This window comes from Pipra filicauda, unplaced genomic scaffold (assembly GCF_003945595.2).
Source record: "Pipra filicauda isolate LSUMZ 115617 unplaced genomic scaffold, ASM394559v2 scaffold80_size11013439_pilon, whole genome shotgun sequence".
Lineage (NCBI taxonomy): Eukaryota > Metazoa > Chordata > Aves > Passeriformes > Pipridae > Pipra > Pipra filicauda.
Window position 1 is genome coordinate 1,473,069 of NW_024104987.1, and position 14,907 is coordinate 1,487,975.

At 56.4% G+C, this 14,907-nt stretch overlaps 1 long non-coding RNA gene across 3 annotated transcripts in view; it reads left to right on the forward strand.

Moving 5' to 3' along the window:
• LOC113996673 overlaps positions 1-14,907 on the forward strand; it is a 59,329-nt gene that overhangs the window by 644 nt on the left and 43,778 nt on the right. For 2 of the 3 annotated variants that reach the window (XR_005566815.1, XR_005566816.1), the window contains exons 2-3: positions 843-960; positions 3,739-4,583. This is a non-coding gene — a long non-coding RNA (uncharacterized LOC113996673). Of the gene's footprint in view, positions 1-842; positions 961-3,738; positions 4,584-8,346; positions 13,952-14,907 lie in introns of those variants that run through there. The other variant, XR_003543852.2, reaches the window with a different exon arrangement.

Sequence of the window (14,907 nt, forward strand, 5' to 3'; positions counted from 1 at the left end):
TCTCTGTTCCTTGGTGTGATTGAAAAGCTGGCGGGGGGCCAGGCCTGAAATTGCCCGTGGAAACAGTGAGTGTCAATGGAAAGGTGGAGTTTGGAGCAAAGGGAGTATAAACACCCAGCCAAGGCCTGCAAAATGGAGATGGGCTCTGATCCTTGGATGGAGGAGCTGGGAATTGTCAAGAGATCAGGCTGGAGGGAAAACAGGAAAGTTGTCTCGTGGTTGGAGATGGTTTTTGAGGTCCTGGGGTGTGCTTGGCCTCAACTCTGTGCTTGGATGAGTGTCAGGATGCAGCTGAGGGGCTGGTGTGGTCCCTCCCCAGCCCAGGCATTGGGATGCCACTGAGCCCCCATCCTGTGTCTCTGCCTCTGGAAAATGGGGAGAACCCCTGGCCCACAGCACCCATGCTCATGGTGAGCACAGAGGGAGGGGTTTCCCTCTCTTTCCACCCTTTTGATGGAAGGCAGTGAGCCTTTGGAGGGACACAGGGAGCCTGGACTGGTTTGCAATGTCCTCTGAGCGCCTTACAAGCATAATATCAAATTTTAGCTGGTGATTTCTCCCCCCCTACAATTTTTCAGTAAAATTCAAACCCTTTAAACTCTTGGGGTTTATAAATAATAACAAATTTTTGCATTGGCTGGAGGAAAACAAACTGTGACTCTTCTCCATCTAAAAGCCTCAAACCCCAAAAGATAAAGAGTTTTTTCCAAGCATTCCCTGCAGGTGTTCTTGCAAGGGAGGGTTAAAACCCACCCAAGCCCCCCCCAGGATGAGTTGGTGGCCTCTTTTTCTTGGTTTTTTTTTTTTGTTTGTTTTGTTTGTTTTTTTTTTTTTTTTTTTAGTTTCAGAGAACCATGGGGATGATGTCTGGGAGCAGGATGGGCTCAGTGCCAGAGGAGGTGAGGAGGAGGTGGAAGAATCCACAGGAAACTTCTCTGCAACCAGGAGAGCTGCCCAAAGGTGAGCCTTGGGCTGGGCTTAGAACTAAGTGGAGGCTGGAGAGGCTGCTGATAGCTCAGAGCATGGCACTGTCCCTGTGTTTGCCCAGGGATTAGGGCTCTGGAGAGGGGATTACGTGTGGTGGTGAGTGTGTGATGCAAAGCTCTGGGCTTCTCCCTCCCGGGATGTGGCTGGTGGCCTGAAGGTGAAGGAGAGTGGGTTTAGAGGGGATGTTGGGAAGAAATTCCTCCCTGGGAGGGTGGTGGGGCCCTGGCACAGGTTGCTCAGAGAAGCTGTGGCTGCCCCTGGATCCCTGGAAGTGTCCAAGGTCAGGTTGGACCCGGCTTGGAACAACCTGGGCTGGTGGAAGGTGTCCCTGCCCATGGGGTGGGAATGAGATGAGCTTTAAGGTCCCTTCCAACCCAAACCAATCCATGATTCTGTGATTCTCTGATCCATCCCACCTGGGATGCAGCTTGTCCATCCTGACTGGAGCAGTGGTGCAAGGAGAAAGCCTGTCCCCTTTGCTCCAGGCCAATCCCACCTCACTCCCTGCTCCCATGCAATGCCAGGCAGCTCCCGGTGGTTGCTCGGGTGGCACGTGGCAGGCATGGAGGTTGGCACCATGGCACAGCACCTGGTCAGATGCTGCTTTTCCCTCCTCATCAGCTCCTGCTGGCCTGGCTTGGCTCGCTCCCAGCTGGAATAGGCATGGAAAAGGCCGTGGGTATGGTTGTGCATCTGGGGCAGGGAAACTTCCGAGGGGCAGCGGAGGGGCAGCTCCATCTCTGCTCTGTGTGACCAGTGACAGACCCCAAGGGAAGGGCTGGAGCTGTGTCAGGGAGGGTCAGGTTGGATCTCAGGAGAAGGTTCTTCCCCCAGAGGCTGGTTGGGCACTGACCAGGCTCCCCAGGGCAGTGGGCACGGCCCCAAGGCTGCCAGAGCTCCAGGAGGGTTTGGACAACGCTCTCAGGGACAGGGGGGGATTGCTGGGGTGTCTGTGCATGGCCAGGGTTGGACTGGACGATCCCTGTGGATCCAGCTCAGGATATTCCCTGGTTCTGTGATGATTCCATGGGAGCACAACCTCCCCACCCCGCCGTGCCGTGAGTCAGGGCGCAGGAATGGGCTCTCCGGGGGTGCCGGGCGCTCGCCAGCCCGTGCCGGGTGCTGGGGGAGGCAAAGGCGGCTGCGGTTTGCAGGGTTTGCAGGGCTGGGCGGGGACAGAAAACCCCAAGCGAGGGCTTTGCACGCAAAGGAACAATAATCCCATTATGAGGCCCCACGGCGGCGTCAGAGCAAACACGGCGCGGAGCGGGAGATGCGCGCCCGGGGTGGATCGTGGCACCTGAGTCACTGCTTATAAAGGGATGGATTTCACCTCCCTCCCCTCCCCTTAGGAAAGAAACAATTCAGACCTGGAGACAGAATGGCTTCTATCCTTTGTGCACGGGCTTTGTTGTCCTTGGCAGCCGGGCAGGGATCACAGCCGAGGTGCTCGTGCGCTCGCCCGCGGGCTCTGGCTCCGTGGCCAACCCGGGCTCCTCTGCCCGCTCCCAGCTCACCTGGGTGCCCCAGTCCCATCGTGCTGGCCCTGCAGGGGACACTCTGCCTTCCTTCAGTCCCAGTGTGGACCCCCTACCACCTCAGGGACAAGCCTGGGTTTGGGAGAGTGGAGGGAGGACAAGAAATTTCGGCTCCGGGTGTCCTTTGCCCAGGGCAGATATAGTGGGGTTCTGGAGGAGATTTCACAGAAACCCAGAATGGTTTGGGTTGGAAGGGACCTTAAAGCTCATCTCACTCCACCCCCCTGCCATGGGCAGGGACACCTTCCACTAGCCCAGGTTGCTCCAAGCCCCGTCCAACCTGGCCTTGGACACTTCCAGGGATCCAGGGGCAGCCACAGCTTCTCTGGGTAACCTGTGCCAGGGCCTCCCCACCCTCCCGGGGAGGAATTTCTTTCCAATATCCCATCTAACCCTGCCCTCTGGCAGTGGGAAGCCATTCCCACTTGTCCTGTCCCTCCAGGCCCTCATCTGAAGTCCCTCTCCAGCTCTCTTGGAGCCCCTTTAGGGGGAAAGGTTGGAGCCTTCTCCAGACTGAACAACCCCAGCTTCTAATTTAATACAGTCTATTTTTCAGGTATTTAAGTTGCACTCTCTAAGTGAGTGTATTTAGTCTTGCATGGTCAGCCAGCCCTAGAAAAGCTACGTGCTTGTGTCTGTCCTGGGTTCCTGGGACTGCAGCTCATGGGTGAGCTCCTGGTTGCCTTTGTCCTGGTTGTTTTACTTAAAATACTTAATTTTCACTGATCAGCATCTGGGTGGTGGCTGTGGAAAGGTTCCTCTCTGCCATCTCAGAGGGATGTTCTCCACGTGGTTCCTTGGGTGTTGTGTGAGGTGGGAAAAGTCAAAGAAAGTCAAAAAGTCAAAAGTCAATCCAGAGGGTTGTTCCTAATGGGAAAAGAAGGCAAATTACACACTGAGGGATCTGCAGTTTGCACAGCTCCCATCTTAGTGCCTCTTTTGCTGTTCTAAGGCTTTTACAGTGTGAGGGTTTGTGCAAGAACAGGGAGAAAATATTTTCAGTATGTCCTTGGTTGGGATTTCTGGGAAATGTTTTTGTGCCTTATAATCCTACGAGGGGGATCTCGGGAGCAGGAAACTGAGCCTGAAGGTTTATTTTAATATAATCTTACAAAATGCTGATGATAACTAAAAAGCTTTTGTGTCCAGAGCTGGTTTGTGTGGGGAATTGTTTAAATCTTTCTCTGGCTGTTGCCTTCCCGTGTTCTTACAGGAACAAGGAAAGTGTTCCCAGCCCGACACACGGTCGCTCCCCGCTCGTCCCGCACGATCCCTCTGCTGAGCCTGGAGCAGAAACAGCCCTGCAGCTCCAGAGCCCGTGTGGAATCAGGAGGGAAGAGAACAGCCTGGATCTGCTTTCCTTTTGCTGCAAAATAATTTCCCTGCCATAAAATCACCAGTGAGAGCCAAGGGAAGATTAGGTCATAGGGAAAAACGCGGGCTGGGGAACAATGGAGGGAGGCGCTGGTAACGGCCGGGGTGGGGGACACCCCACAGCCTGGGGCTTCCCCAGGGACCCCCCTCTGCTGGGAAACCCCCTCTGCCAGGATCCCACCTCTGCCAGGATCCCACCTCCACTGGGACCTCCCTCCGCTGGGACCTCCACCTGTGCCAAGACCCCAATTCCATCAGGAGCCCCATCTCCTCCAGGACCCCACATCCACTGGGACCCCCCACACCCACTGGGACCCCCACCTCCTCCAGGACTCCAACTCCCTTGGGACCCCCAGCACTGCTCCCCCAGCTCTGTGCAGGACAGACCAACAGCATGAGCATTCCCAGCCCTTTTTATTTCCCTCTTTCCCAAGGTGTGAACTCCAGTGAGGGCTGGAGCATCCCCGTTTCTCCCAGCCTGGTGTTTTGGTCTGGGCTGGAAGCAGAGGCAGGTGTGGGGCTGGATTTCAAACACAAATCAGCATCTCACAACATGTTTTGTTTTTCTCCTTCCTTTCAGGACATCATTTATCCTGGCTCAGCTCTGCCAGTGGATGGACAAATCTGCTGGGGGATCTGCAGCTCCTTCCCCCTGAATCCAGCACTGCTGGTGTGTCCCTGGAGGTCAGAAAGCCCTGGGAATTTAGGGGGGATGTCTTAAATCAGGTCTTGGTGAAGATTGCACAAAATCCCTCCAGTGCCCTCGGTTCTGGGTGGGAAGGAAAACCCTTTGGAGACCAGGGAAATGAATCCCGGCTGCAAGGACCCCCTGGGGCCTCCCAAGTCATTAAACAAATTAAATTGTTTAGAAGAAGGAGGCCCAGGTGACTGGGTGTGAACACCCCCCAGGCCTCGGTAATTGCTGTGCAAAGGCAGCACTGGTGAGTGGAAAGGAGACAAAGAGATTTTGGGGGATTTTTCCTCCCCTGGTGCAGCTCCAGCCCCGTTTGGCTTCGTGGGGCACTCGGGGACTGCTGTGCTGGGAGCAGGAGCCTGGGCTGGGATGCCTGATGGGATGCTCTGGTCCAGCAAGGGGCTGTGCTGTCCTTGTCCCCTGGGGTGGGGTGGGAGAGAGCTCCCCAGTCCTCTCCAGTGGGCTCCAGTTCTTTAAATGGACCTTGGCTCACAGTCCGTGGCCTCTGAGGCCGGTCCTGGCTCTCACTGCTCCAGAGAGCTAATAGGAATATTTAATTTTTTCCTTGTGTAAATGTTTTTCCCGTCTGAAAAGGTGAGCAGGGCCCACCTCCACACTGAACACCTGCATGGCTCCAGAGGGAAACACCAGCAACACCTCCCAGGGCTCCAGAGGGAAACAGGGGAGGTGTTGCTGGGCCTTTCCTTTAGCCAAGGAAAGGGGCAGAACTCCTGAACTCTGCTGCCTCTCCATTCCCAGGGTTAGCTGTGCTCAGACAGGTCAGATACCTGAGCAGGTGAAGCATTAGTGTGTCCTTGGATGCTCTGGAGCTGCAGGAGGGACCAGGAGCCTCCACGGGCACGGGGACCCCCAGCTCTGGTGTTCCCAAGTCCCGTGTGCTTGGCACTGGCTGGGTAGTTCCTGCTGGAAATTCCTTTCTTAGGGATATCAACCCTCCAGGTCCTTTTAATTATTAATTGATCAGCACTTCTCAAATCAAGATATCTCATGATACCAACAGGACACACCGACTTCTGTTCCAACACTGCGAGCTGGGAGGGGACAATGCCCCTTCCAGAGCCAAATGCTGAGGATTTCATAACAATTATTTCATTTTATTATTTAATACAGCCAGGACCAGCAACGTGGGGCTGCTCAGCACCGTGTGCCTCAGCTTGGACACAGGCAGGCTGGGCTGAGGTGTTCCCATTTGGGATGGGGTGCAGTGGACCCGAGGGGTCTGTGCAGGGTCTGGGGCTGCCGTTGGCCCAGCGAGCGTGGAAAATGCTGCCGAGACCCAGCAAGGGGCTGAGATTCCTTCTGCAGTGGGGGTGGCTTCTCTCTGGTCCTTTCCCTTCCCTCCCCCTCTCCTTGAAGCTCTCCCAAACAAGTGCTGGTTTATTGCCCACCGTTTCCCAGCTGCACAAAGGCCGCCTTGTGCCGCCGAGCTCCAGATGTTTCACATCTTACAGAAACTCGGTCACAAGGTACCTGTTCCACTGGAGCACCAGCTGACCTGGATGGGGAGAGAGCTGCCTCCCAGCCCTGGCTGGCAGATCCCAGCCCTGAGGAGGGCAGGAGGTACCTGGTGCACTGGCAGTCCCTGTTTGGGGGGCAGGGGAGGGAGGGGGTGTCACACGTGGGGCAGGGTGGGAGGTGCTGCCTCAGCAGGAGCAGCTCCTGGGAGGAGGGTTGGAAGGGGTCACACCAGGGATTTTTTTCACAGAATCATGGAAATCACAGGATGGTTTGGATTGGGAGAGACCTTGAAGCTCATCCAGTCCCGCTCCCTGCCATGGGCAGGGACACCTTCCACTGGCCCTGGACACTTCCAGGGATGGGGCAGCCACAGCTTCTCTGGGCAACCTGTGCCAGGGCCTCCCCACCCTCCCAGGGAAGAATTCCTTCCCAATACCCCATCTAACCCTGCCCTCTGGCAGTGGGAGGCCATTCCCTGTGTCCTGTCAGCCTTGTTGGCCTGGGGGTCAGGGATCTGCAGGTCCAGGTGGTCCCCAGGGCTCTGGTACAGCCCTGGCTGTGCAGCTGCCCCCAGGCTCTGCTCCTGCCTGTGCTGAGGCTACACAGGGATCCCCGTGTCCCTGCCCTCTCTGTGCTGCCACAGGGCTGGGCTCCTCCAGGAGAAGGTGATCCCAGGACTCTGCTGTCAGCTTGGGATGGATCCCGAGGGTTGTGGTCCTGCAGGAGAGCGATGTCCTGGCTCTGCTCCATCCCCACCCCATTCCTTTGACTGCAATCCCTTAATTGTTTCCAAAAAGCACATGACAAAAGGCAGGGAGATAATTACAGTCCCTTGACACCCCCCCCTTATCTCCAGGAGAGCATGTTGGGCAAACAGAAAACAGAGGATCAGTCCTGGCCGTGGCTCCTCAGAGCAGCTCTGGAGGGCAGGCAGGGCTGATTTACTGCCCTTGTTCACAGCTGTATTCAGCTTTTTATTACAGCTCTAATTATCCCTCTCCATCAGGATCTCAGGGAGATGTCAGGTGGCACCAGACATTTCCTCTCCTGTGGGCTGAGGGCTGGGCAGGGAGGGCTCCTCGGCAGAGAAGGGACAGCGATGCTGCCTGGTGTCCCCTGGCATTTGGGGACACAGTCTGGGGACACACTGGCTGTCAGCAGGCAGTGCCCCCCTGCCTTGCCATGGACCTGCCCTGCAGATGAGCCCATGAGCTCTACAGATCCCTGGCAGGAGGCCGGAGCCGGGTGGGCATCGGAGTCCTCTCCCAGGTAACAAGCAACAGGCTCCGGGGAACCGGCCTCGAGTTGTGCCAGGGGAGGTTTAGATTGGATATTAGGAAAAATTTCTTCATGGGAAGGGCTGTGCAGCCCTGGCACAGGCTGCCCAGGGCAGGGTGGAGTCCCCATTCCTGGAGGGATTTAGAAGGCGTGTGGCTGTGGCACCTGGGGACACGGGTGAGCGGCCCGTGGGGAGCGGTTGGCAGATGGGGAACAGTTGGACTTGAGGGTCTTAGGGGGCTTCTCTGACCTCAACTATTCTCTGATTCCTGGGGTGTCTTTCTCCCCAGAATCTGTGTGTGGGGAAGGTGAGGGATGAGGGCACAGGGTGCAGCCGCCCCTGGGGACGTGTTTTCTGTGGAGGGGGCACTGAAGGGGTGATGGTGGCAGGGCAGCACTGGCACCGCCTGGCCTGGCCTGGAGATCCAGCGGGAGAACCAGCACTGCTCCTCGGGGCTGGGAGGGGGAACCCAAGGAGGAGGCAGGAGAGCTCCCACCTCTCCTGCCAGGACACTTCACCCACCGGCTCTCCTGGCAGCAGGGAGGCCTCGGGAGTGGACTGACCCCCTGGAAAACGCTCCCCAGCCAAAGCAGCCCCTCATTCTCATGCAAAACGTGCTGGGGGGGGGGGGAGGGAATGAATCCCTCCAGAGGGGAGCAGAGCCGGGCAACTTCGCGGGAACGAAGTGAAGTAATCCCTCCCCGGCACCCCGGGCACATAAAGCACCGCGGAACACAAGTGCCTCTCTGTCCCCTCTCTTTCTTCTCTTTCCCTTTAATAATCTTTCCCTTTTGTCCCCATACGTTTCCCCTCCGTGTCATTGTCCCCTCCTGCTCCCGTCGCCCATCACAGCCGGACCCTCTGCCTTGGAGGTGCTCCCGGTGCCACCTGTTTTTCCCACTTTATTTTCCAGGACACCTGATGTATTTATTTGCTTTGCTGGGGTTTTTTTGGTTGTTGGTTTTTTTTTTTTTTTTTTTCCCTTGCCTCTGGTTTAGGGTCTATTAAGTTTATTCCTCCTTCCCGTGCCCTGGGAGCCCCGGTTAATGAGTAACCATAGTGTGCTCGGAGGCAGCTGTCTCAGACAAACTGACGGAGACTTTTTTGGAGCTGCATAAGGGAACGTTTGTTCTGCAGCTTCTCAATAGATCCTTGTGCAGGAGGCAAGAAGTGTGGGGAGAGAAAGAAAGAGACACTAAATCACTGCCCTCCTCGAAAATCTCGCTGCGTGTGTGTGTGTGTTTTTATGCCTTTTTAGAATAGATGTTGGATGAGTCACCTTTTCAAGCTGAAATAATGAATTTATCTTCCCAGCGGAGCACACAATGTACTTTCTAACAGTGTTTTGGCTTTAAAGCTCTTTTTAAGTAACTTAAGGCTAAAACACACAGCCTATATGGACCCTGCCGTGGGGTTGGTGTCGCAGGAGTGGGGATTTCCTTTGTCCTTCTCCCAGTGTAGAGCAGATTTGGCTCTTGTGGGTCATAATTTTACCTGGTCCCTTCCTTCGCTTCTGTTTTATGGAGATTTTGGGGGTTTTATCTGACAGTTGCCCTTGGGGCTAAGGCTGTTTTGCCTTCCCTGGGGTGCCTGGCTGATGGGCTGGGCGAGTCCTGTGTCCCAGAGTCCTGGGTGACCTTGGCCATGGCATTTAAACCTCTTCCCTGCTCTGCTCGTGTCACTGAGCAAACAGGTGACGGATGTGCCTTTTCTCATACCTGCCCTGGCTTTTTCCTCCCCATGTGCTGGGAAGTCCATGGAGGGTGGAAGGGATGTTGGGAGCAGGCAGGGAGCTGAGGGAACAGGTACCAAACTGCTCCTAGTTGTCTTGGGATGTCTCTCCCTCTCTCTGTGGCTCTGTAATTCTTTAGGTCCTTTGTTGTTCCCTTAATTCTTTGTCAGTCTTTGGGTGTCTCGTGGCAGGTGAGCCCCTCACAGGGGCTGTGGTGGGAGTGCAGGATGTGCTTGTGGGCTGGGGAGCCTCCCACCGAGCAGGAAATGTCCCCACAGGGCTCAGGTCACTGTCCCTGCTCCTGTCCCTGCAGACACACTCGGGCATTGGTGCTGTGCCCTCAGTGCTGTGCCCTCAGTGCTGTGCCCTCAGCCTGGCTCCAGGGTCCTGGGCAACCCCTCTGCCCCCTGGCATGGCTTGGAGAGCAGGTTGGGCATCTCCTGTCCGTCTCATGACATCTCTCATTGAATCACAGAATCACTGAGGTTGGAAAAGACCTCCAAGGTCCTGGAGTCCAACCTTTGACTGAACACCCCCGTGCCAACTAAACCACATCTCAAACTGCCACATGTACTTGTGTTCTGAACACCTCCAGGGATGGTGACTCCAGCACTTCCCTGGACAGCCTGTTCCAATGCTTGACCACTCTTTCAGTGAACAAATTTTCCCCAGTATCCAACCTGAACCACCTCTGGCACAACTTGTGGCTGTTTCCTCTTATCCTGTCCCTCGTTACCTGAGAGCAGAGCCCGACTCCCACCTCACCACAAGCTCCCTTCAGGGGGTTGTAGAGCTCAGACATCAGGAGCAGTGATGGCAGTGAAATTCCTGCTCTGGACCTGCCTGGGACAAACCCCTCTGTGTGCTGTGCCCCTGCACTGCCCGGCTGCCTTTGCACCCCAGAGCCCTCAGCCCCTGGGCAAAGCAGCCTGTGGAGGGGCAGGAGTGTTTCCCAAGGCTTTGCCATCCCTGCAGCCTCTCAGCTTTGCTCCAGGTCCCTCTGAAGATGTTTCCCACTGCTCTTGCAGCTGGAGCAGCCCGTCCTTCCCATGGCCCGGCCAGCACACGCCTGTGGTCCAGGCTGGGATCCAGGACGGGGCAAAAACTAAAAACACATAACCACACTTTTCCTCCTCTTTTACAAAACCTCAGCTTTTGGGTTTGGTGGTTGTTTTCTTTTTTAAATTTTGGGATTGGCTCAAGTTTTGGGAAAGGCTTCAGGCTGTTTGTGTTTTACCTGACACGCAGCTCCCCGTTCCCTGGAGCAACAGTTCTTTATTGGCTCCTGCAGGCACTTGGCACTCCCAGCACACGAAATGAAAAGCTTTTTGTTTCCATATTTCAATATATTTATATATATTTAACTGGTTTGGGGAGGGTATTTGCAGGTCAGAGGACTTTCAGAGGTTACTGTGCTGGCCAGGCCCTGGGAACAGCTGTCCTGTGGGAACTCATTCCCAGCTCACCCTTCCCTGATCTCTTTATTTTGCCAGTGCTGGTGCCCATCAATCACTAAATGCTTCTTTTTTGTTATTGTTGCTTTTGGTAAAAATCAACAGCAAGTTGCAGGGTGAAGTTTATAGATGTGCCACTCCTGAGCTGGTGTGGTAAAAGCAACACGACCTGGGGCCGTGAACCCAACTGTGCTCCCACAGAGGTGTCTGTACCAGCACAGCTTTCACAGGAATGAGCAGTTTTCCTGCTCCCCCCTCCCTGTGCTGCTGTGGGTCAGAGCAGGGCTCCCATGGCTTCCCAGTGCTTTCCCTGTTTGCCTGGAGGAGTCAGTTCTTCCTCCCTGACCAATTCTGGCCACCGGGAATTCCGTGTCTCAAGGATATTCTCCTGGAGGAGAACCAGTGCCTGCCCATCCTCCTGGTGGCCTCTCAACCAGCTGTGACACGGAGTCCCAGAGCCAGCCCTGGAGCAAGGAGCAGAACTTCCCTCTCCAGCAAAACCCTCTTCCCTCTCCATTTGCCCTTGCACTGAGGATTTCCTCTCCTGAAAAGCTTTCACAGAGCTCGGAGCCAGCAGACCCAGCGGCCACAGTCCTGCCCCATGTTGGACTTGATATTTAAAGCTTGGGTTTGATGATCCTGGAGGTGTTTTCCAACCTCAATGATCCCGTGATTCTGCGTTCAGCAGCCCTTGGACCAAACCCCCCTGTCCTCCTCTCCGTGGAGCGCTGCCGGTCCCTGCCCCCGTGGGATAAAGGATGCTTTCAGCTGCTCCAACTGGATCTGTTGGGAAACCACTGATTTTCCACGCCTTGGAAACATCTGGTTGACATTCTGACATCCACAGGCTCTTGTGTAATTGCCCCTGTTCCCTGATCCACACACATTTTATCTTGCTTTATGGGCAATCCTGCCCCCTCCCTGCCCACACCCCCCAGCCCAGGCTCCTCATTAAAACTTGGTGCTTTTTCCTCTGGCTCGGGTCTCCCCTCCCCGGCTCAGCGGTGGCTGAGGAATGTGAGACAGGAATGCTGTCCTCTCACAAGGAGCTGGGAAGGGGGGGCACGGCTATCACCTAAAAACAATGTCTGTTTGCATTTTCACTGTCTGGGTGTGCAGAGCAGCCACTGCTGCCTCACCTGGCACCAGCACAGCATCTCCAACACCTTCCACCACCACGTCATGGGCTTGCAAAACTAGGGCTGGGAGCATCCTATAAATCAATGTCAGGCTCTTCTGGGAAGGATAAGTGCAGCTTTCCATTGCAATTCCTTCCTCAGCTTTCCATTGCAATTCCTGCCTCAGACCAGTCTCGGAGCTGCCACTTTTGGTGCTGGTGCAGAGCATTATTATGGTTTGGGTTGGAAGGGACCTTTAAGCTCATCTCTTTCCACATCCTTGCCATGGGCAGGGACACCTTTCACTCTCCCAGGTTGCTCCAAGCCCTGTCCAACCTGGCCTTGGACATTTCCAGGGATGGGGCAAAATAAGCTCCATCATTTTACTGACAGGTGAGAAAAGGGAGGGAAAGAGAGCAGCCAAATTTCTGTGCTTGAATAAAACCAGTGGAGCTCCCAGAGGCTGGAATCAGGACTTTCCCTGCCCCTTCCCAACAGGGAAGGATTGTCAGACAGACAGTGCTTCACCCTCTTGGGCCCTGAAGCTGCAGAGACTTGTGCTGGGCTGGCACCAGTGGGTGCCTGTGGGATGGTGAATCCCATGGGAGCAGCACTTGGAGCCCTGCTCCTCCACATGGGCATCACCCCACCAGCCAAGGGACAGGGATGGGGCAGGGTGGCTTGGGGGGACACACAGGGAGTGCAGCAGAGCCCCCCCAGTGCATTCCCCCAGCTCAGCTCTTCACTGCGAGTTGTGTTCTGGCTCTTGCCAAACAGGTTTTAATTTCCAGAACGTGGGTATGAAAAAGCAGCACAACCCCCTCCTGCACAGCACTGAAATATGGCTTTTTTTTTCTTTTTAATATACCATAAACGATGACCTTTTCCCTCCTTAAGCAGGCAGCCAACACAAGCACAACAATGTGATTTGTGCAGCTTTTCAGTTGCGGTTTCTTCAAGAAATTCATCTGGTCTCGAAGCAATTAAGGGAAGGGAAGCATTTCCACTCCGGCTTCGGGCCCTGAAAACCTGCCAGGAGGGTTTTTTTTCCTTCCCCTCCACTTTCCCTCTTGCTGCCTCAGCCCCCCTCACTCACTTGTCCTACAAAACCTCTGTGGTTTCACTTCATCAGCTCTTCTGAGCGAGGGAGGGCCAATCCTGACCCGGTGCAGGTGGGAAGATGCTGGATCCGTGTCCCTGTCCCTGTGCAGCTGGTGGGGTGGGACATTGCCCACCTGGAGCCAAGCCCAGCATCCAACTGGATGAGGGGTGTGCAGGATCTTCCCCCCCCGACCAGCACCTTCTGCACCCTCTGCCCTGCCACAGTCCAGTTGTCCCTGTGGCAGAGGGGCTGTGACTGCAGGGAGGGTCACGGGTGGCTGCCACTGTCCTTGTGCCTCATGTCCCCTTTAGGACGTTTCCCAAAGCACGTGGGGTTCATGGAGCAGCAGGGAAAGCTGTGGGACGAGACTCTGCCTGGACCGAGTGTGCTTGGGAGAACGGGCCTTAAATGAGCCCCTGAGTTAACAGCACGGTTAATTGCTCATTCATTCCACGGATGGGTTAATAATTAAGTTAAATTAATAATTGGGACAATAATTAAACTAAACAATAACCAATACACGGGACAATTGAAGCCCTCGGTCTCCGCGCTGAGGTTTTGGTGCGGTTACTCATTTACCGGCAGTTTAGGGGCCGGTTTGGCGTCGGACTGGCTGTGCCAGGGATGCGGCTCCCGGAGTCCCGGGAAAAGCCGGGCTTTTCCAGGCAAAACCACCGGCTGTTCTCCCCCGGGATGGCACAGAGCAACGGGGGCCCGCTGAAGAGCGAAACCACCCCCAATCCTGCCCCCCACCACTCCCCCGGGTCCTCTCCCGCCCGCGCCCTCCCCTCCCCGCGCGGGCCGGACGGAGGGAGGGAGGGACAGACCGACGGAGGGAGGCGGCTCCGGGCCGGGGGGAGGAACTACAAGTCCCGTGAAGCCGCGCCGCCCGCCCGCCGCCCCGGGGCTATATAAGGGGGAATGGCCCGGCAGCCGCAGTCGGAGCATCCCCGGCCGCGGTGGAGCCGGTCCGGACCCGCAGCCGGGGCTCCTGCACCGGCACCCCCGGGGGGATTCCCGACGGGAGTGGGGCCGTGCCCGGCCCCCTGGAGCGGGATGTGGATTTGGAGAAGGAGGATATGGAGCAGGAGGAGGAAGAGGAGGATGGTGCCGCTCCCGCGCCGGGGGACCCGCAGCCCCGGGGCTGTTCCGGCGGGACGCGGCTCGGAGGTGGATCTGGAGGCGGAGGTGGAGGTGGGTGCCCCGCTGGGCTCGGGGGGTCGGGCCGGGGCTCCTCCGCCCCGCACTTGCGGAGCCCCGGGGGCTGCGGGTGCGTCCCGGGGGTCCCGGCGCGGGGGGGCTCAGCTGGGGCGCTGCGGGGGCTCCCAGTGCCAGCCCCCGGTGTATCCCCTCCCGTACCATCGCCTTTGTGTCCCACCGGCTCCCCCTTCCCGGGGGCGAGGGGCTCCGGCCGGGGGATGCTCCTCGCTCGGGGCCCGAGCGCGGAGGGGAGGCGGGAGCCGGTCCTGGGGAGCGGGGAGGGCTCCTGTTCCCTCCGGGGAAAACCGTGCGGCTGCTCTTTTGATTCGTCGGTTTTGGTGTTTTGTTTTTGGTTTGTTTATTTTTAATGGGGTTTCGGGGTTTCTTTAGGGAAAAACACACGTGGCTTTTCCCTTCCCCTGCCGTGGGAATACCTTGCCCCGGGGCAGGTGCCCGGCCGGGATGATGGGCAATGTATAAAACCCCTCAAAACCCCCTCCCCTCCTCTGCTGGGGTCCGAGGGGTCTCCCCAGCCTCGGCGCTGGCCCGTGTGAGCCCGGGAGTGAGGGACACTCGATCGGGGCTGGTGATTCAGGGTATCTGTGATGCACAAGAGCACTTCTGTGTGAATTCTGGAAAAATATGAATGACTCCCTTATTTTGCTCGCTACAACAAAAAGACCACACCAGTCTAGACCTGCAACCAACAACACACACAGGAATTAGTGCTGTCTGCTCGCAGGGACCCGGCAGCAGGAGAACACCAGCCCTTGCAGATTTTGAGCCCACTGAGCCCTGCGCAGGGCCAGCGATGCCTGTTTGGGGAAAGGATGTTTGAGGTTGCTTTGATATAAACAAGAGAAGCTTTTATTGCCCAGACATTGTTAGTGTTGCTCTTTGCTGGCTTGGAATGTGTTTCCTCTGAAGGGTTTGGAGGCTGCAGGAATTGC